The sequence below is a fragment of the Schistocerca piceifrons genome, chromosome 2, assembly GCF_021461385.2.
Source record: "Schistocerca piceifrons isolate TAMUIC-IGC-003096 chromosome 2, iqSchPice1.1, whole genome shotgun sequence".
Lineage (NCBI taxonomy): Eukaryota > Metazoa > Arthropoda > Insecta > Orthoptera > Acrididae > Schistocerca > Schistocerca piceifrons.
In genome coordinates this window covers 995,259,219-995,281,551 of record NC_060139.1, presented here as the reverse complement: position 1 = coordinate 995,281,551, position 22,333 = coordinate 995,259,219, and positions in this window count along the sequence as shown.

Below are 22,333 nucleotides of genomic sequence, written 5' to 3'. Positions count from 1 at the left end.
ATGTAAGGGAGAAATTTCCCTGTGACCGTGCTCTGCGGTGATTCCCTCGGCTCGCAAAAATCACTTTGTTCTGGTAGGGTACACACACCGAGGTGAGAATGATCATAAGATACCTCCTAATATCGTATCGGACCTCATTTTTCCCGCCGTAGTGCAACAAGTGGACGTGCCATGGACTCATCATACCGTTGGAAGCCACCTGCAAAAGTACTGAGCCACAGTGACTCTATATTCGTCCATAATTACGCAAGTGTAACCGCTGCAGGATTTGGGGCACGATCTGACCTCACAATTATGTCCCATAAATGTTCAATGGGATTCGTGTCGGGCGATCTGGGTGGACAAATCATTCGTTCGAACTGTCCAGAATGTTCTTCAAACCCACAGCGAACAATTGTGACCTGACGACATGATTCATTATCATCCATCTGCACTGGGAACATGAATTCCATGAATGGCTGCAATTGGCCTCCATGTCGCCAAGCATAACCATTCCCAGTCAATGATCCGTTCAGTTGGACCAGAAGACCCAGTCCATTCCTTTTAAACAGAGCCTGAACAGTTATGGAGCCACCATCAGCTTCCACAGTGCCTTGATAGCTTGGGTCCAAGGTTTCATGAAGTCTGCGTGACAGCCGAACCTTGCCAACTGACCAGGCCACTGTTTCTCAGTAGTCTCTGCTCCAAGCGATATGGTCACAAGCCTAGAAGAGGCGCTGCAGGCGATGGTGCGTTGTTGTCTAAGGCCCTCGCGTCGATCGCCTGCTGCCATAGCCCATTAAAGGGGGATTTCGCCGCAGTGTCCTAATGGAAACAATCGTCCTACATGCCACATTGATCCTGAGGTTATTTCATGTCGTACTGTTTCTCTGTCAGCACTGATAACTCCACCCAAACGCTGCTTTTCTCTGACGTTAAGTGAAGGTCGTTGACCAGTGCGTTGTCCGTGGTGAGAGGTAATGCCTGAAATTAGACATCCTTATCATACTCTTTGCACTGTGAATCTTTGAATATTGAATTCCATAATGATTTCTTAAATGGAATGTCCCATACGTCTAGCTTCGACTATCATTCCGCGTTCAAAGCCCGTTGTGCGACCATAATCACGTCGGAAATGTTTTCACTAAAGTCACCCGAGTAAAACGACAGCTCCACACTGCCCTTTTATACCTTGTGTATGCGATCCTAACGCCATCTGTATAGGCCTATGTGCATATCGCTATCCCAAGACATTTGTCTCCTCAATGTATAGTACACCTGCCAAATTAGTCTGACTGAAAACCGCTAAGTACTGACAGCGAAGCATTGTGTATCGGCCACCCGACATGAGCCGCCACCTTCTAGAAAGGTATAACCGCAAACTTTAGACGATATAAGGCATTCTAGGTTTTTCGAATTTTTGTTGGCTCACCTTCGTATACTCTCAGTTGAGCTGAGGCGAATGAGCACGTGTCTGGATGTCTGTAAAGACAATGTTAAAAAAGATATCGGATCAACCACTTGTTTACTGTGTAAAACACTAAGATTGACGCGTTTCGGAAGTCAAGCTTCCATCATCAGAATAATAAAAAGTAAAAGAACCTGTTAAAACTCGCTAAAATGGAACATGCACCAGGCACAATAAAACCAAAAATAAAATTAAAACATCGTGGCTACTTCCCTTGTTGCAGCCGTGTCTTCCAAGGTGCATCTCCACATAGTCGTCAAAATATAAAAAACTCTAAAATGGTGTCGCCTATGGTGTTCAACATCTAACCACATGGCTCTCTCCTCTATCGTCGTAAACCGCCCATTCGTCTTCGTTGATACCACGCACCACATAGCCAAACACGACACAGAAACGCGAGTGGGCTCACGCGCAAGTAAACAAGGAAGGCACAGAGATGTCTATACAAACAGATAACGTATACATGTTCCAAGGACCTCATGAAATGATGGTATCCTGCCAACTGCTAAAAATGTAGTTACTAAAAGAAACCAGCGAAATGTTTGAAAAAGCTATTTGTATCACCAGTTAGCTGTTCATTCAGTGTGTTCTGATTATCCACGCTATGTATCGTAATTTCCAGCTGTTCTAGTAGATCCAGCTTTTTGCCTTTGTCCTGTCTACACAAAATAACGAGATCCTGATCTATTCCCAACATGCAGTGTCCCGTTTCCCAGATATGCGTGGCTACAGATGACTTTTCGAAATTATTAAGCCGGAAAGCATCGCTATGTTCTTTGTAACGTACTTTAAAGGACCTACCAGTTTGGCCTACATAGCTTGCCTTGCACGTGTTACACTGAATTTAATAGACCCCAGCTCTCTCATATTTATCGCTTTCCTGCTGTAAATTATTTCTTAGTTTAAACCGCAGCGTATTATTGGTCTGAGAAGCGGTATCAACTTTAAAAGTTTTGAAAATGTTAGCCACTTTTTGCGAAATATCACCGAAGTATGGTGTTGTGACTCTCGTAATATTATTTTATCCAGTATGGATAAAATAAAAGTCTGTAAAGACGACTTTTAGCGATGTTTTCCAATTGTGTAACAAAGAAGAAAGGTTCGTTTTAGATCCCCTGCTCAAACCTTTAGTGTCGAGCACGAGCCGTGTAGGGACGGGAGGGAGGGGCCGTAAAGCCAGAAACATCCGCGCGACTCTGGCCGGCTAAATCCGTCTCGCAACATTTACCCGCGGTTCGGCTCGCAAGTTTATCTATGTATTTGCGTTCAGCCTTACGGTGGAGTTATAAGGTTTGCCGGCGGGCCGGGCCGGCAGGTTTGCAGAGGCCACTTTGCAGTGGCGCGATGTACGAGCGGGCGCAGCTGCGCCGCCGCCCGGCCGCCTGTAAACACGGACACGCGCGCCGCACGGTAAACACCGCCACACCGCCGGCACGCAAATCAGCCGCGCAAGCCACGCCGGCACACACGACACGGCCGCCGCAGCCAGCCTGCCCCAGCCCGGCCGATATCGCCGAATTTAAGTCTTGTCTTACATAAAACAATCTAACGCTTTAATCACTGGCTCAACTTATTATGCCATTTGTAAGAGGGGCTGATCAGGTAAGTAAGGTTCTGCGCAGAATCGGAGAGGAAAGGAACCTGTGGAAAACACTGACAAGGAGAAGGGGCAGGATTATAGGACATCTATTAACCCTAGGACACCCAGGGGGGGGTGGGGGTTCGGTGAGCCCACAGGTATTAAATAAGTTTACTGACGAAAAATTACAACTTTCCAAATGGTTTATGTATGTTAACTAAGGCATCAGTTTATAAATGTTGTTAATTGTTATAAATATTGGATTGAGTGAATAAAAATTGACATATTAAAATAGAAAATACAGATGTGTTCATATACAATAGACTACTCTGAGTCCTCAACTTCAAGGCAAGAGACACACTTCACAATTTTTTCTGAATGTGTGTTACACACATGTTTATGACACTGTCCACAATACTGTTTTGGTTTACTTAGATTGTTGTACTTCTGCTTCTTTGTTTAAGCTTTTCTTACACAAACATGGCACCGACCTTTCCCTGCAGGAAGCTGACGTGCTTCTGTTGCACTTCTTTGATTTTCTTTTGTAGAATAGTCTCCATTGATTGAACAATTTGGTTACATAACCCTCTTGCATTGGCACTTCTTTCTTCTACCTGCAATTTCACTAGTTCCATCCCAGCAGATAAAGTTTCCGCTTGTTGTGTTTGTTTTCATTCCATCTTGGATGTTGCTGGATGAATATGGTGGTTGCATTGATAGCACAAATGTCGATAAGAGTAAAATACAGATACAGGTCATCTCTTTGTTCCCCTCTTGTAGGTATATATACGCTCCATTTGATCAATGGTATCAATTCCACCTTTAGTGGAATTGCAATATGCATTTATCTCGGTTTTATTCTTCTTTCCTCCAACAGTGCCTTTATCTTGGTGCATTGTTGACAACATCAGTAAGTTCTTACTTGGTTTCATTTTTGCTGTGTAGGACACCAAAGTTACTGGAGGCCTACGTGTTAGGAACTGCAATAACTCACTGCAAGTTTACAAGATAAATAATAGCTGACTGACATCAACAATCACTTCCTCTGAAAGTAAACAGATTGTTGTGAATATCAAGAATACCAATCAACAAGAAACTAACTTGCATTGTTGTGGAGATGAGAAATACGAAATCCTACTAAGGGAAATTTTCTATAGCATGGAAGCCTAAGGGGGGGGGGTGTTGTTGGACCCATAATAAGTTTATTTATTTTTTCTTTCAAAGCAGGAATTTTCTATAAAATATATTGACACTAACATTTCATAAAATAGCCAACAAACAATAACTCAAAGGGAATATGTAGTATGAAAGTTAACTTAGGGAAAAGCAGGGGACATAAAAAAATTGTGGGGTCAACGAACCCCCCCCCCCCCCCCCTTAGGCGTCCTAGCGTTAACCCTTTCGTGATCCATGGGAAACATTCTCCCCAGTACAATGAACTCGCTCCTAGTCCCGTGGGATTCACAGTTCCCACCTCTGTACGGTGTTACCACCTAATGAACAATATAGGGTACTACTTCCAATCGGAAGTTCCCGCCGTTTTTGCTGTACCTTCGCGCAGAGGCATTGTATAGCTGAGTGTTGCTCTGTAGAGGCGCCTTTCAGTGCTGTTTGCGTGACATTTTGTGATTTTTTCCTCAAAGCTATAGTAGAAGGTAAATACTTTTGATTTACCCAAATTTATGAAGGAAAACGTAAAATTGGAACGAAGAGAATTCCAGTTTGAAACAAAAGGAGCCATTTCTGCAATAAAATAACCATCCAATCACTTTCCTGTCCTCAATTCATGACCCATGAGAAACAGCCACAGTGACAAGGAAAAACAAGGATGGTACTAGTACAGAGATTTCTTGTCCTGAAGCTGTGGCAGAATACAAGGAAATAATGGGTGGTGTCGATAAGTTTGATCAATTACGAGAAAGGTATGCTATTAGCAGACGATCTGTAAAATGTTGGCACAGAATATCTTCTTTCCTGGTGGACGTTGCTGCAGTGAACAGTTTTATCCTGTTGAAAATAAGTAAAAGAGAAAGTGGACAGCATGATCAGCTTACATACAGGATCCATCTAGCCAGACAACTGATCGCTGGCTTCTCATCCCAAAAAAGGCGTTGACAAAAACCTGTCTTTCTGGCAAAAAGAGGTAAAGTGCCTCAAGATTTTCGTCATGTGGCTGTAGGGGAGCATCGACCCATTTTAGGAGAAACCTACTGCACGTGCTGTCATTGTAGTACCAAAGCTGCGGAAAAGACCACTTGCCGTGTTTGTACGTATTGTCAAATGCCACTTTGCATAGACCCATGTTTCAGAAAATTTCATGGCAAGTAATTGTGAACAATCATTGTAATAAGAGAAGTAAATTTATCATATAAATATGACATATATTGAAAAAGTTGTTTTTGTCATTTAACTACAAGGAAGGGCAGTGGGAAGAATACTTCCCACCTTGTTGTGTGACCTCACTTTCACAGTTGGAGCAAATTTGATAGTCTGTATGATAAATATACCTATCTGCTAATTACTATCTGCTCTCCATTAATTAAAAAAGCTGCTCAATAGTTTTGCCCACGAAAGGGTTAAGATATAAGGGAATGACTTCCATGGTGCTAGAGGGACCTGTAGAAGGTAAGAACTGTAGAGGAAAGAAGAGATTGGAATACATCCAGCAAATAACTGAGGACGTAGGTTGCAAGTGCTACTCAAGAGGGGTTCAGCTCGCACATTCGCGGGTCACTGTATCAGGGGTGCCACAGCATTGTCCTCTGATGGAACACCTTGAGAGTCCTTGTGCAATGATGGAAGACTTCCTTTATTTTGAAGATTAACAAGTGTTTAAAAATGACAAAAACCTTTTATCCATTGATTACTTCAGTTTTAACTCACAACTAATAACACAGAAATCTTGGTAAAATTTATAAAAAATTAGTCACGCCAGTACGTAAAAAAATCACTAAGTTAGTAATAGTCTTTCGCTGGGCAATTATTCACTTCCCAGGGAATACTAGTATTCTGTGGAGCACACTCTGAGAAACGTTGTAGTACCTGAACATATGGAGTAACGTTTTCACTTAATAGACATTTCATAAACGTATTTTTAAACGAATGACAAGCCATGTATGTCACGTAGTACGTGATACAACTGAACAACAAACATGGCGAAGAGAGTGGTTCGTGATGGTGATGAGGAGGTCTCATGGTATGGGTGGCCAAGAAACCGTCTCGGGAGCTGTGCCCGGCACAAGTGCTATAGCGCTCATACTTTGCTGCACAGTTCCTCCACCGCCAACCCCGCGCTGTCTGAGTGAGTGGAAGAGGAAGACGGGACATTGCGAAATGGCGCATTTAAGGGGACACAGTCGCAACTCCCATAAGGAATCAATGCTAAAACGAGCAAACGTCAGGTACACTTTCTGAAGTAACTAATGGAGATAAAGACCTGAAACTTTTACAGTGTACAGCTGAAACATCATTCTCAAACCACATAAAAAATGGTTAATGTATTTCATATATTTCAAAAGTAATCATTTTTTTGTTCTATAAGACAAACAATTAAAACTTTTATAAACACCTTGGAGCTTGTAAATCTGTTCTTTTTTTCACTACTGGTCTATTTTTTTATCTAATTAATTATCGTTGTATTAACAAGAGATACTGTAAGATTGATGTCTGTTATTTTTGAGAAAAGTGTACCCGAAAGTCAAAAAATGTAGTTTTGAGAAAAGTGGTATTAAAGTTTTACATGCAAGAAAGTAATGTACAATGTCATACACACTTTTAAAACAGTCCAGGGATATTCTGTCGCTCAGCTACTTGGTCTTGATCTTCTTTTCTTTGATCTTCTGGCTATCCTCGCCTCCTTGGTAGCATTTCCTGCAGAAATATCAGCATAACGGATACAGTCCATGTCAATCTTTTTCAGTCCCCTTTCAGTATTGATACCATCCTTTGATCCCAAGAGTCTTAATACATCAGTCTTGACACACCAGCATTGAAGCACATCACTGCATCATGAACACCAAATTTTAGTGTTTCTTTTCTAACGAAAACAGTTTTTGGTAGCCTTGTCCAAATGACAGAATTCAAACTTTCATTTGGGTTTTGAGTTTTTCCATGGAGACACTTTTTCAAGAGCTCTTGTTGGCTCAGGTCTCTGAAAATGGGTTTCACAGCTAGCAGGAATTTTTTATGGAATTGAAGGATTGTGCTTATAACTGGAAGGTGTAGCTGGGTTGTTGAATTTTCACCAGCTGTCAGGTCCCCGTGTGCAAAGGTTATGTTGTGGTTCCTCATCTGTTGAAATTTTATGAAAGAATATAGCCCAGATGGCTCACCTCATTGCTTCTACATTGTTGCAGTTATTTCTAATGGCCATACCATAATAAGTCTGGATCCTGTCTATTTCAGCCCTTTACCACTTAACTTTTTTTCCTTACATATCTTTAGAAGTCGTGATCCAATTATTTTCTGTACCTGTCCTATACATTCCAGTTTATTAATTTTGACTCTAGGCCCATAAGGTTTATCTTCTACCACTTTCTGATAAGCATTACTGTCCCCATCCCCAAGATAGTCTGTATAGAGAATACCTCTTGACTGCACAGACCTTTTGAAAATGTTAGCAACACCAGCCACCTCCATGCCTCCACTAGAACCATCATAGTCCGTTTGCACACATGTTGTATAGTGGGATTTTTTGCTACAGATGTCACAGAACTTAGTAATAATTTCAATGTCCAGAACCTTCCCAGTATCAAAAGAAGTTGCTGACACAATGCCATTTAGGGATGTATGCCCACGTTTCTGCCAACTGCCATCAAAATCAGCAGAAATTTGCCTTGGATCAGATTTCGTATCATTCAACTGAACTGCTTCTTTGGCTGCTTTCAACATTGTAGATTCACTTACCTCAGCTACAACTGCACCAATAGTCTTTTTGTAAACATCATACTTTCTTGGAGGTGGAGGAATGTTCAGCACCGCACAAAGAACACCACCTGCACTTCGCCCTTTTCCAATAGATCTAAGTGCATACACTAATCTTACATTGTTTTCATACAACCTGCTTGTTGTTACGTGGGAGGACATTGTATTGGCAGTACAGCTACATTCCAAACATGTCAAAACTAAATTACAAACAATTCCCTTGGTTTTCGCCACATCTTCGTGCAAAGTAACGTTTCCACCACAGTTTTTACAATTTGTGTGTTTTTCGATAAGTTCACATAATAACCTCATGGAGATCAGAATGTTTGTGTCAGTAAGAGCAGAAACACTGTTCACACCACATATTGCATTGTCACGCATTTGAGAGGCACTTGGAAAACCGGCAGCACCTAGAAGCTTCTTTCCTGAACAACTGACACTCGCACTGATTTCACTTTCAATATTTTCTGCCCTCTGTTCAAAACTAGCAGTTTCGCGGTTTATTTTTACATATTTATTTCCACGAAACTTCGGCTTATATCCAAACTTCCTTATTCTACCCACTGTGTTGTAACGTTTCACGAAATCATTACATTTGTTTCACCAAAACATAAACAACTAGGATGAAGAAACTGACAAACGATAGTCGACAATGCAGACAGGCTGGCTAACATCAGAATAACAATTCTCTCTTGCAACCCAAATAAAGAGTATTTATATCCGTGGAACATAAATGATTGTTGTACTATAGTCAATGCTGACTACTGCACAAGACACAGCAAAACTGGACGTGGCGCCAGTTACCATGCTTCACGAACAAATTAATAACTCCGAATCTAATAATCAGATTTGTATGAAACAAACGGCATTTTGTAGCCAAATAATTGGAGCATAGATGAAGACTAACAAAAAATTCTATTTTTTTGAGCTTGTTCGCGACTGTGTCCCCTTAAACGGCAGTGCAACCACACTGCATACGACTTGGCTTGATATTTCCCATTTAGCAGCAACTAAGACCACAAACGAAACAAATTAAATAATTATTTCTGGCGCGCTGATGGCTTAACATTATTTTTATCGAGTGCAAATCGTCAGCATACGGACAGAGGCAGACTGTTTCACAGATTTTCACACTGCGAGGTCGCCAAAGAGCAATGTTGTTCATGGCATTTGACGCCCCACATAATGTCCTCCATGCAGTCACAATATTGGCTGCTCATGGCAACAAGGGGGGGGGGGGGGGGGCTGAAGGTATCCAGTGGTCAGCACAGCACAGCATAGCATAGCATTTCTGCAAGATGAGTCAGTGAAATGTGTGGTATCGTGTACGGTCGACTGCGAGGGCAACGTACGTGGGGAGTACAATGTTTTGACGATATGTCCTTAACAAGTGTATTGTGTGTGTGTGTGTGTGTGTGTGTTTGTGTGTGTATTATGTATTGAACCGGGGACCTAGAAACGACGGAGAGGCTTCGTCCCGGTGTAGCCCTCACTGGTTCACAAGCTCACAACAGGCCACACTAGTCCACCCACCCCACCCTCGCCCGACACCGAACCCAGGGTTATTGTGTGGTTCGGCCCCCAGTGAACACCCCCCCTCACCGGGGACATCTGATACCAGACAGAGTGTAACACCATAATGTTTGCGTGCCAGAGTAATGATGGTGTACGCGTGCATGGAGACATTGTTTGCGCAGCAATCGTCGACATAGTGTAACTGAGGCGGAGTAAGGAGAACAAGGCAGATGGGAAACCGCCTTAATAACCATCCACAGGCTCGCAGGCACACCAGGCCTCGACACTAATCCACCGCGCGGTTTCGTGCCGGAGATTGGCACGCCTTCCCGCCCAGGAAGAAGCGCGTTAGACCGCGTGGCGAACCGGGTCGACCCTTAACGCGATAAGTGGTAGTGAAATATGTGTCACGCCACGTAATTCATCATCATTCTCAGAAAGGGAGACACAAATCCCGTCTCCAGTGGAATGTAGTAAAGGACAATCGTTCACCAGGGAGTGGGTACTAAACGTAGTTACGTGGATGAAAGATCATCTGCAGCATAATAAACAAACAATTATGAACAAATTTGGAAGGAAATATGGAAGGAACCCTGGTAATTAGAAGTACGAAGACAGTTGCACCAACATCAACTGACATCAGTCCACTAACGCATTCGTACACAGTGACGCTGACACTTAATCTGGATGGTAAATTGGCTGGAAATCCATTTATTGTACTGCGAGAAGCTGCAGGGCCTATTGCTAGGGCAATAGAGAATATTTACGTCTCGCAAGCAAGAGTGGGAAAACAACTATGGTATGAGCTTTTGCTTGATTATTGGTCTGCGTATAAAAATCATACTCCTTTGGAGCAAACTATTCCTCCTGAAAAGTGTCTGATATTGCAATTCATACCACCTGGAACAAATTCAGCCACCAGATGTTTATTTTCTCCGTGGCTGTAAAACGCATTGTCTCACTATCTGCAGCTACGCCTTGAAGGACAGCCAGTTTCATGATAAGCTGTAAGACAGTTTGGCATTCGGTTACATGCCATAGCACTGCATCGGTTCTCATCACCCACTTACACTAATGTGATTGTGTATGTATTATGTTAGAGTGGATACCTAACTGAACGTCTTTCACTCCCAAGATGATGATGATGATGATGATGATGATGATTGGTTTGTGGGGAGATCAACTGCGCGGTCATTAGCGCCCGTACAAAATCCCAATTTTTACACAGTCCTAGTTTGACACGATCAAATCGAGCCTCTATCACAAATGATGATGATAATGAAATGATGAGGACAACACAAACATACAGTCCCCGGACAGAGAAAATCCCCAACCCGGCCGGGAATCGAACCCGGTAGCCCATGATCCAGAGGCAGCAATGCTAGCCACAAGACCGCGAGATGCGGACTTTACTCCCAAGGAGTTAGTCTTTCATCTTGATGGTGCGAAACTCTGTGATCACTGTGGCGTGACGCTTTTTATTCGGTGTCCATGTTGCAAGTGAACGGTTTGTTTTGAACATTTTTTCGATGCCGACGATGTCCATTCTGTGAAATGTAATGCATATATCCAACAGAAGGTGATCTCTGCAACTCCCAGACACTCATTTTCTGTCGCCCTCCTGATGCACATGGGGAGTCAGTAGGAGCTAATATTTTTCCTGTTGTAATTGCTAACACAGCACTTTCAAATGAGTCTTACTGAAGACTGAATTTGCGACTTCGCACTCAAGGAGTTCCTTGTCAGCTGACTTCCTTAATTTCATAATCTGAAAAGTGTCTTCCACAGAAATATATGGATCTAAATATTGTAGTACTTTTGCAACCTCATTATGGAGGCGTGGAAACTCTACCTGAGGAAAGCAATGTAGACGACACGAACAGTTTTAACGTAAAAGGACTGGTCATTAAAACTTGAATTACCTTGCAGGCCAGGCAGTTACATATGCGCGTGCACAATGGCGTTTTAAACTGAAATGGCAAATGATGTCAAAAAGAACTCAACAACAGATGTAAGAATGGCATTGTCCCCAAAACGTTTAGGAAACTGTCCATGTAATTCTTTCAAGGCCATATTACATCAGACCTCGAGTTTCCTTTAACAGGAGTGAGCTTAGGGAAATGGACTGTCTTCGTCAACATGTGTCCATTCTGTAACTCCATTTTCTTTTTACATGCATTCTCATAAAATCAGAAATAAGTTTTTTTCACGTTTAAATATCTTACTGAGGGCAGTGCACACCCTTGATGTTGTATTTTTCATTTCTGGACTCCTTTCCCTTTCATAAATTCAACAACACCGAATCGAAAAATCGTTCCAGGCATTCCGCTTTAATTAACCAACGTATTTTTCGTAAAACGTAGAGTCTCTATACTCTTTGTTCAGTCCAACAAAAGCTGTTGCTACTGACAATGCAACAATACCTGTGACTGTACAGATATTAGTATTTGTACCACCATTTTTCCCATGTGCTCCATGCCTGCAAAATTGTCACATAATGCTTCTTGATGTAAAGAACGATGATCCCGTGTATCGATCGTTTGTTTGCTCCTTCACTGTTAACTTAAGCTTTAAATTCTTTCTGCACATTGTTGCAAGGTCTTTCATAGCAAATTTGCAGGACCAGTCGCTTACGTAACTGTATAATAAACATCGAGAATTCTCATCCCTCCCTTATGTCGTTCCTATTCATTTTCGAAGTCTTGTGTCGATAGATTGCTACCGTCTTTTTGTACAACAATTCACTGGACCTGTAAATCTCCTGTATAGCACGAACAAATAACGAAGGGTAAAGAGCACTGACACCTTGAGTCTGCTGAACACACGAGATTGGTGTCGACCAAGAGTGCCACATCGCAACACTAAATGAAATGTCGCACTTTACCGAGTACTTCCGACGAGGGCCGAGCGAACCGAAGGCAGGCAGAGCCTTGGTTCGCACGCGGCCCGCGTGAAGTTTGGCACGCTGTGGCCGGGACTGGTTTACGGCAAATGCTAGGAATTGCACAGCCACGTGCGTAATCTGTTCGCAGGTGACCATCAACGGGTACCACCACAGTGAGACTTGAGACAAAACTCCGGGCTCATTTTCCAAATGCACGTAGCATCAACTAAGAAGAAAGAATGTCACTAAAAGATATGTTGTGTGCTACTCAAGAGGAAAAAGAAATGAAGAGTGCATGTCAGTGTTGTTCTACATTTAGAACACTCTTTTTGAGGTCTACCATATCCAACAATTATACCACCTGATTCGTAAAACAGTCATGCTAACTGATAAGTATTGAACCTGATTTCACAGCGAACAGGAGGGTATTAAATATGATGTCATTGGGTCAGCTAATGTAACCCGAGCTTCCCCAGTTTTCGTTTACTCCTTATAACTCGATACTCTCTTCTTTTATTATTATAAGATCAACAAGACGTTCTGAAACACTGAAAAAAAATAGAAGCACCGATTTCAGCGCCTTGATATTAAGCGACATATTTGTTTTGGCTTCAAATGGCTCTGAGCACTATGCGACTGAACTTCTGAGGTCATCAGTCGCCTAGAACTTAGAACTAATTAAACCTAATTAACCTAAGGACATCACACACATCCATGCCCGAGGCAGGATTCGAACCTGCGACCGGAGCGGTCGCTCGGCTCCAGACTGTAGCGCCTAGAACCGCACGGCCACTCCGGCCGGCCATATTTGTTTTATTTTTTAAATTAATAATGTAGATGTTAGTATACTGCTTTATGCAGACGAATAAGGAAGTGTGAGAAAGCAAATGACACACAAGAAATTATTTTTAAATTGAGTGAAATACGTTGAAAATCCAATTTGAAGATCTCCATTACAGACACAACATCAATGAAATTTTTAGACCAGTCCATGGGAGCTGCGATTGAAACTCACAACCAGATCATATATTTAAATACACTACTGACCATTGCAATTGCTATACCACGAAGATGACGTGCTAAAGACGTTAAATTTAACCGACAGGAAGAAGATGCTGTGATTTGCAAATGATTAACTTTTCAGAGCATTCACACGAGGTTGGCGTCGGTGGCGACACCTACAACGTGCTGACATGAGGAAAGTTTCCAACCGATTACTCATACACAAACAGCAGCTGACCGGCGTTGCCTGGTGGCACGTTGTTGTGATGCCTCGTGTAAGGAGGAGACATGCGTACCATCACGTTTCAGACTTTGATAAAGGTCGGATTGTAGCCTATCGCGATTGTGGTTTATCGTATCGCGACATTGCTGCTCGCGTCTGTCGAGATCCAACGACTGTTAACTGCATATGGAATCGGTGGGTTCAGGAGAGTAATACGGAACACCTTGCTGGATCCCAAAGGCCTCGTATCACTAGCAGTCGAGATGACAGGCATCATATCCGCTTGGCTGTAACGGATCGTGCAGGCACGTCTCGATCCCTGAGTCAACAGATGGGGACGTTTGCAAGACAACAACCATCTGCACGAACAGTTCGACGACGTTTGCAGCAGCATGGACCATCAGCTCTGAGACCGTGGCTGCGGTTACCCTTGACGCTCCATCACACACGGGAGCGCCTGCGATGGTGTACTCAACGACGAACCTGGGTGCACGAATGGCAAACCGTCATTTTTTCGGATGAATCCAGGTTCTGTTTGCAGCATCATGATGGTCGCATCCGTGTTTGGCGACATCGCGGTGAACGCACATCGGAAGCGTGTATTCGTCATAGCCATACTGGCATATCACCCGGCGTGATGGTATGGGGTGCCCTTGGTTACACGTCTCGGTCACCTCTTGTTTGCAGTGACGCACTTTGAACAGTGGACGTTACATTTCAGATGAGTTACGACCCGTGGCTGAACCCATCATTCGATCCCTGCGAGACCCTACATTTCAGCAGGATAATGCACGACCGCATGTTGCAGGTCCTGTACGAGCCTTTCTGGGTACAGAAAATGTTCGACTGCTGCCCTGGCCAGCACATTCTCCAGATGTCTCACCAATTGCAATTGTCTGGTCAATGGTGGCCGAGCAACTGGCTCGTCACAATACGCCATTTACTACTCTTGATGATCTGTGGTATCGTGTTTAAGCTGAATGGGCAGCTGAACCTGTACACGCCATCAAAGCTCTGCTTGACTCAATGCCCAGGCGTATCAAGGCCGTTATTTCGGCCAGAAGTGGTTGTTCTGGGTACTGATTTCCCAGGTTCTATGCACCCAAATTGCGTAAAAATGTAATCACATGTCAGTTGTATTATAATATATTTGTCCAATGAATACCCGTATATCATCTGCATTTCTTCTTGTTGCACCAATTTTAATGGCCAGTAGTGTATTTAGAGTGCGCTATTACATACGGGGCAACTAATGAAATACAATGTGGTATTATCTAAAGATCGCTGTGCAGTAACAAACTCGGCATCTCGCATCGATACCACTGAAGATGGCGATGTCTCTCTGCCTGCTACAACGACTGCTTGCGAAGCGACACCCTCTCTCAGCTTCACAGCGCCACCGCATCGAGACGCCAACATGCAGTCGAGCAGATCAACACTCAGTCCCAGTTCGTGATCATTGATTAAGACTATAGCACGTTCTTGTCAGGACACACTGTTACTCATGTCTTAGACTGGACTTTCTTTCTCAACTTTGTGAACTTTTTTGTTTCAAGAGAAGAGTCTAGTAAATGCGTGCATCAAGTAATGTTTCACTATTCAAAGACAGATGTAAATGATAATTTAAATATTTGATAAAATAATTATGAGTACTGGGTAGCATCATTGTAACTGCAAAACCAGGTTAACTGCCGACAAATCGACCGAGTTCCTGCGGTCCTCTTCTGGTCGTTGAACCGCGCCATTGTGTGAAATACATTAATAACTTAGAACCAACGTTTCGTAAGTATTACAGTGGCCTTCCTCAGGACAAGACTGGTGTTGGTGGAGGAAAGGTGGCTCTATTTATTGCAGGCGATAGGTGTTTATTGGCGCTAGAATATAACAGGCTACTCATGACGGAAGGGGGAGGGAAGGAAAGACACTATTCGTGGACTAGGCGGAGACAGTTTGCAAATCAGCGCTTGGCCTGTGGTCGGGATGTTTTCCTCCTAGTGTGATCGGAAATACCCTTTCTTCTAGGGCTGTTTATTTACCCTGTCGCGTCTGTGTCACGTGAGAACTGTGTACCGCGACCGCTCGCGGCGCGTTGGCTTTCAGGGCGCCAGAAGTTTGTAGCCGTCCTCTCTACTGACGTTGTCAAAGTGCTTAATAATTTCGATCACCTTTGGAGTTATGCGTTGCCGCATCCACGACTCTTTCGCCAGCACACGGGCATCCTCGAACGAGAGAGGCTGCCACAGACGCGGTGGTGTTCCACTATCGCCGATATATTGTGCTGCCTGAATCGCATATTGCTTTCATATTCTGCTACGCCTGTGCTGACTGGTCTCCCTGCTAACACTGTGTTGGCATCTCCGAACTTACAACACAGTTCATAAAGTCGTGCAGTATTTTGTTTGTTGACTGCATGAATCTATCCTATTCTGAAATTACAATGAAATCCAGACCATTAGCTGCTTACAGGCGTCGATAAATATCAAATGGGACATTTGAAAATGTGTGCCCCGACCAGGACTCAAACCCTGGAACTCATGCTCACATGGCAGACGCTCTATCCGACTGAGCCCCCGGCGACACAGAAGACAGTATGACTGCAGGGACGTATCTCTGTCACGCTCCCCGTGAGACCCGTATTTGAACTGTCTACACATTACATTTGTAGTGCCCCTGCCCACTACACTCTTTACTCGCGGCAGTCAATCTACAGATTCCCGTAAGAGTTCAAGCAATGTGAGTGCATCCGCACTGAAGAAGATCATTGGCCGGTAAGCCTTATCTATATGAAGTTGGTATGTGTTCTTTCGAACATGTCCGAAACAACAGATACCATCTTCGTATCATATTCTGGATCCTAGGGCTGTTGCGGAAAATCGGTTTCAAATCTCGGCGGCGGCGAACGTTGCGTAGCCTTTCACTGACGCCCTTCACATACGGTAAATGCACTAGTGAAAACTTCTCATCTTTGCCACCTTGTTTTTATTTCGGATGTTGTCATAACCACTGACGCAAAATGTGCGGTGTGGCTCCCTCTAGTCTTTTTTGATTATCTTAGTGCCACTTCACCCGTAGGCATGGGGTGTCAGCGTGTGCAGATCTATATACTTCTGACCTGGGTGAAGGTGGCTCTCCGCTTGCAGGTACTAATTTTTGGGTGTCCCAGTTGAAACACGTATGTATTCAGTAGCAGCGATGGCGAGGCATGACAGAATCTCTGACCAGAGAGTTACTTATCGTTGCTAGTCTGCGCTTGACCACGCGAGAGTTCAGTTCAGTTGCGAGTAGGATGTAGTACGTTGCGAGTCGGTAGCAGTTGCGAGTATGAAGTTGCGAGGTGTACTCAGTCGGAGTTGTGTGTGAGGAGTCGGCGGGCGTCAACATGGGTCTCTGGTCAAGGTTCGGGACGAGGTATATTGTTAAATAAGGTAATGAAGCAGCATTGCGCACATCTGATAGTGTAATGTATGTTAATTGTAATTAATTTGTTCTAGAAATGCCCCAATAACAATTTTGTTTTCAAAGCAATCGTTTTTCAGAAAAGAATCATTCCAATGAAACAATATTTCCTATGCTTTTCCTCCCAGAATCAATATATCAGATTAATTATTGCACAGGGCCTAAGGTCAGCGCAGCTGCCCTTATAAAGTTTATCAGGTAGATCTTAGCGTTAACTTTGTGAGGACTTAACATTTTTGCACATTTTTATTATCATTGGCTTTTATTACCGTGGGAAGCTAACGTTTAGAACGATGACCAATAACATTTAATCAATTATTTTCTTTCATTTTTGTGGGAAGGTTACACTTGGCTCTATTCCCATTAACATTTAATTATTGTCTTTTCAGAATTCTGCGGGGAGGTTACACTTGGCGACATCCGGTCCAGGATCGTATTTCTTTGAGAATCTTCTGAAAAGTAGCCAGATATCTGCTCTTATTTACTTAATATAATTAGCATTTTTGGCGCAACGCTTTTACTAATTTTGTCACTTTCTTCTACAGATCATCGGCAATTCGTTGCTCTTTGTTGTATTTGAATTTGTTGGATTTTGCATTGTCTTTGTCTCATTAGTGAATAATTGTGACTTGTGTAAAAATGCCGCGAAAGACTATTAATAGTGCGTCGCGAGGTATAATGAGTGAAATGGTCGACTTAAACAACTTCACCGATAGTACTTGTGACACACAGTGTATTGATGACAATCCTCCGTTTACTGACAATCAGTATGCACCGACCACCAATGGTGATTTTGATCTTAGTGACGAACAGACGAATTCAATTGTGTCCTCTGTTAATTTGACGACAATTGATGACGCGGTGTGTTCTGTTGCAATGAGCGCTGCCCAGCTTAACACACCCGGTTTGGAAAATTCACGTAACGGAAAGACGAATTTTTCTAATGAAAATGAACAGGATACTCAAAGTATGACAGATTTATTTAATTCCGAAATGGTGACTGACGGTGTACATCCGACTGGCAAACCTTTTTGTAAATTACAGAATGACGAAATGGTCACACAAAACGCGACAATTGCAGATACACCATCAAACAGTACAGAGAATAGAGATGTTCATTTTAGATTTGATCAAATTATGGCAATATTGCTACAACAGGGTAAAAAACAAGACAGCCTTAAAGAAGATTTCAAACAACAACTTAGTGAACAGAACAAACAACTTGATAAAAAACTAGACAATAATAAAGAAGATCTCAAACAACAATTTAGTGAAGATTTCAAACAACTTAGTGAACAGGTCAAACAACAGAACGAAAAACAAGACAACCTTAATAAAAATTAGACAATAATTCCAGACAGTTAAATGAAAAATTAGACAACAATTCCAGACAGCTTAGTGAACAGATTAGAGCCGTTGCCGCACAAAGTCATGATACTAAGGAACAGTTACGCGAGGAAATTGAGGCTTGTTCAAGAAAAAGTAGCGAAGAAATTAGATCTGTTGCGCAAGAATTAAGGGAAATGCAAACAGCTACAACAGAAACACTTAGAGACGAAATTAGCGGAGTCGCTAAACAATGCTCTGAAAAAGCTACACAATTACGCGACGAGTTTAAACTAATGACAGCAGAACTTTCGCGCACAATGGATGCAAAGATAGACGCGAAATTCGACCAACAGAACACTCAGATTGACGAACGTTTTAATCACCACATACAAAACAGTGATACGCGTTTCCGCAAATTTATTCAGTATCAAAATAAAGTAAAACGTCAAGTCATGGAAACAATCACTGCTCAGAGACAAGAAGACAAACATAAAATGTTTGCGAAGGCAAAAACATATGTAGAAAACAATATTGCTACAGTATCAGACAAAATTAATACCGTCGAACAGTTGAACACCGAATTACGTGAAGAAATTTCTGACCTTAAATCAAAAACAGATACACACTCAGTATATTTTCAAACAGTGACCGACAGACTCGAACAATTAGAACTAACACAAGATTCCGATGTCGTCAAAGCTGACGTTAAAAAACTGAACGAAACCACACGTAAATTACAAAAACAGATTAATACTTCTGACACTAAAAATGATGATCAGGTAAAAATACTGACTGAAAAATGTGATGAATTGGCCAGTCGTATTGATGTTATTGAAAGTAATAATGAAAGCAAATCAGACGATACTGCACCGATTTTGTTTAACCAAACACCTGAATTTCAAAATCTACAGCAGACAATCAATGAGATCGATTCGTCTAACAACACATTGCGTAGAAAATTGTCAAGTTTACAGCAAGAGGTAACAGAGATAAAGAATATTTCAGTTAATAACACATCACAGCAAACGCCACTTTGCGAACATTTGCCAGACTTACGCAGCGCGTATAATTTGAGCAATTTACAGAGACTACGCGACTTAAAATCTGAAAAGCTACGCAACTTGAAATCCGAAATGACACAGACAAACAGATTCTCACACAAACCTGAACGTGTTCTCACATTCAGTGACGAGAACGTAGATTATGAGCAATTTTTATCTGTATGAAAACCTAAGGACTTTAATAATGACAGAGCACAGATACACGATTTGAACTGTATACGACAATTTATTTTTGTACTTTCAACAGCATTACCTGTAATGCAGAAATTAGAATTAGCAAGTATACAACAATTTGCTTTTGGATTTTTACCGCCATTGCCTGCAATGCAAAAGCTAAAATTTATTTGCAGTGAGTAATAGACCTCAGGGGATTCATTACGCTTTAATGAATATGTGCCGTAGAGAGCATAGGGCCCCGAGCCGTAGTAGTGCTGTTTCATCTTTAGTTTTCTGCACTGCTGCCTTCTCTTCAACTATCCTTTATATCTATCAAAACAGCTCTTTAACTATTGCCCTATTTAGGATTAAGAATATGTAATTAAAACCCGATAAGACAAATTTTTACCGAAAGTGACAATTTTCGTTAGGCACTCCAGAACTACCAGCGTAATTTGATAACAGATAGAATCGTAATCATCAGTATGTACAAAATTTTCAGCAGTCGTAACCACATTTTGGTAACAATAGATATTTTTCACCACAAGAGCATGAAAGTCAGCCGCTTAGCACACGTAACCAATAATGCAGTCTACAAGGTCAACCAAACTTTAATGTTTCGCCGCGTGCACGTATAGTCTCAGCTACAACAAATAGTAACGCACAGCAGCAAAGAAATAACTACGTATAGAAAACACAGTATTTCAATTCCTATCGCAAATGCGCCGTACAGAAGTGACTCTCATGACAGACGTAAAAATAATGAGCACAATTTTCAGCGTACATTTAATAACAGTCGATCTTTTCAGCAGCAAGAACATCAGCAACAACATATTATCATGAATGAACCAGACAATAGGTGTCATCAATAGCGTAATACGTCAGGAAGAAATAACAGAGCAGTTCAAATAGTGGATATGCCACAGCATCCTCCCGTAAATAACAGCACGTACGATAGAATTTGACCAGATACAGTACAGGTTGCATATTCCAGTAACGTAAGCAATAATTTTGACACGCAGAATCTTGTTCACGAGAATGTTATTTGAAACACGCCTTGTTGAATGCTCCACTTTTATCACACCCAGATCTTACCAGAAATTTTTCCATTGCCACCGATAGTTCCAACAACGCTTTAGGCGTACATATTTTCCAGGAAATTGAAGAAGATGGCTCAACAGTAATTAAAAACATCGCATTTGCAAGTCGCATTCTGTCACCTGCTGAACGAAATTATTCTGTTACTGAACTTAAAACATTATGTGTTGTTTGGGCATTTACCGAGATTTCGGCATTTTCTTTATGGGAGACAAACTACAGTTTACACAGATCGCAGAGCGATACAATTTCTACTTTCAGCTAAATTTAGTCACGACAGGTTAAGTAGATGGAAGCTTTATTTACAGGAATTTAATTTTACAATTGTTCACATTCCCAGCACACAAAATGTTGTAGCAGACGCACTATCTCGTTCTCTCAGCAACAATCAGCAAGACGTCGCAACCAACTTCTGCAAAGCAAATTTCAGCGTAATGTACATCCAACAAGTTGCATTTGAAAATTTTATTTCGTCGTCATTACAGGACATAGCAAAAGAGCAAAGTAAAGACAACGTGTGGAAAGAAATTAAACACCTCTGGCAAGATAGGAATAATGTTACGATTAGAAACCATTACACTGTACGCAATGACATTCTGTTTCGCCGTTCTCATCCTGACAGCAACAATTGGTTATTATGCATTCCTGACGAGCTTGTTAACAAATTAATCTGGTATACTCATTTAAGTTACCCACATTACGGAGCCAGAAAATGTTTTCTTACACTGAGACAGAACTGTTATTTTGCCAACATGGAGAAACGTATACGACGAGTTATAGCGTCATGTAAAATCTGCCAGAAAGCTAAGTCAGACACAACTTCACATATTCCTCCATTACATCCAATTGTACCTGTTAAATTAAGACATATGGCCGCTGTAGACACTTTTGGTCCTATCCCCAGAACTAATAGAGGTTTTTGCTACATCTTTGTCGCTGTTGAACTCACTTCAAAATTTGTTACTTTCACTCCGTTACGCAAAGCTACTGCTAAAACCGTTTCGAAAGCATATTCTCATTCCAAGATGTAATTAATTCCATTCCAATTGAATCCACTATGCTATCTCCGTCTGTTATACTGAAAAATGTTGAACCACCTAACAAAATTACAGAATTAGTAAACTTTCCTACATCTCGTCGACTACGACACCATGAAATAATTGACATTGCGCTGAACAACATCAAACGTGCCGCAGAGCGCCGGAGAAGACAGCAAAAACAAGTTTGTATACGCCGTGACTTTCACATTGGACTGAAGATATTAGTACGTACACACTATTTATCAAGCAGAATAAAAGGTAAGTGCAGTAAATTTGAACTTCTTTACGCAGGTCCATATCGGATTCGCAGCATTCCTCACCCCAATGTAGTACACGTCGAAACTCTGAGAACCAGAAAAAGTAAAGGCAACCACCATGTCTCCAATATTGAACCTTTTATTGAATGAAGACACTTTATGATTTAACATGCTATGATGCCATTTACTAATTTTTATGATCACTTATGCAATTATATTCACATGACTAATTACTGATGATTATCATATTTTTTCTTAGCAAGTGCCCGGCAAGGTAAGGTTAGCAGGTCGCTTTTCTTGTCGTTACACATCAGACCGTGCATATTTTTCTAGATGAATTTACACATTTATGACTACTTCTGC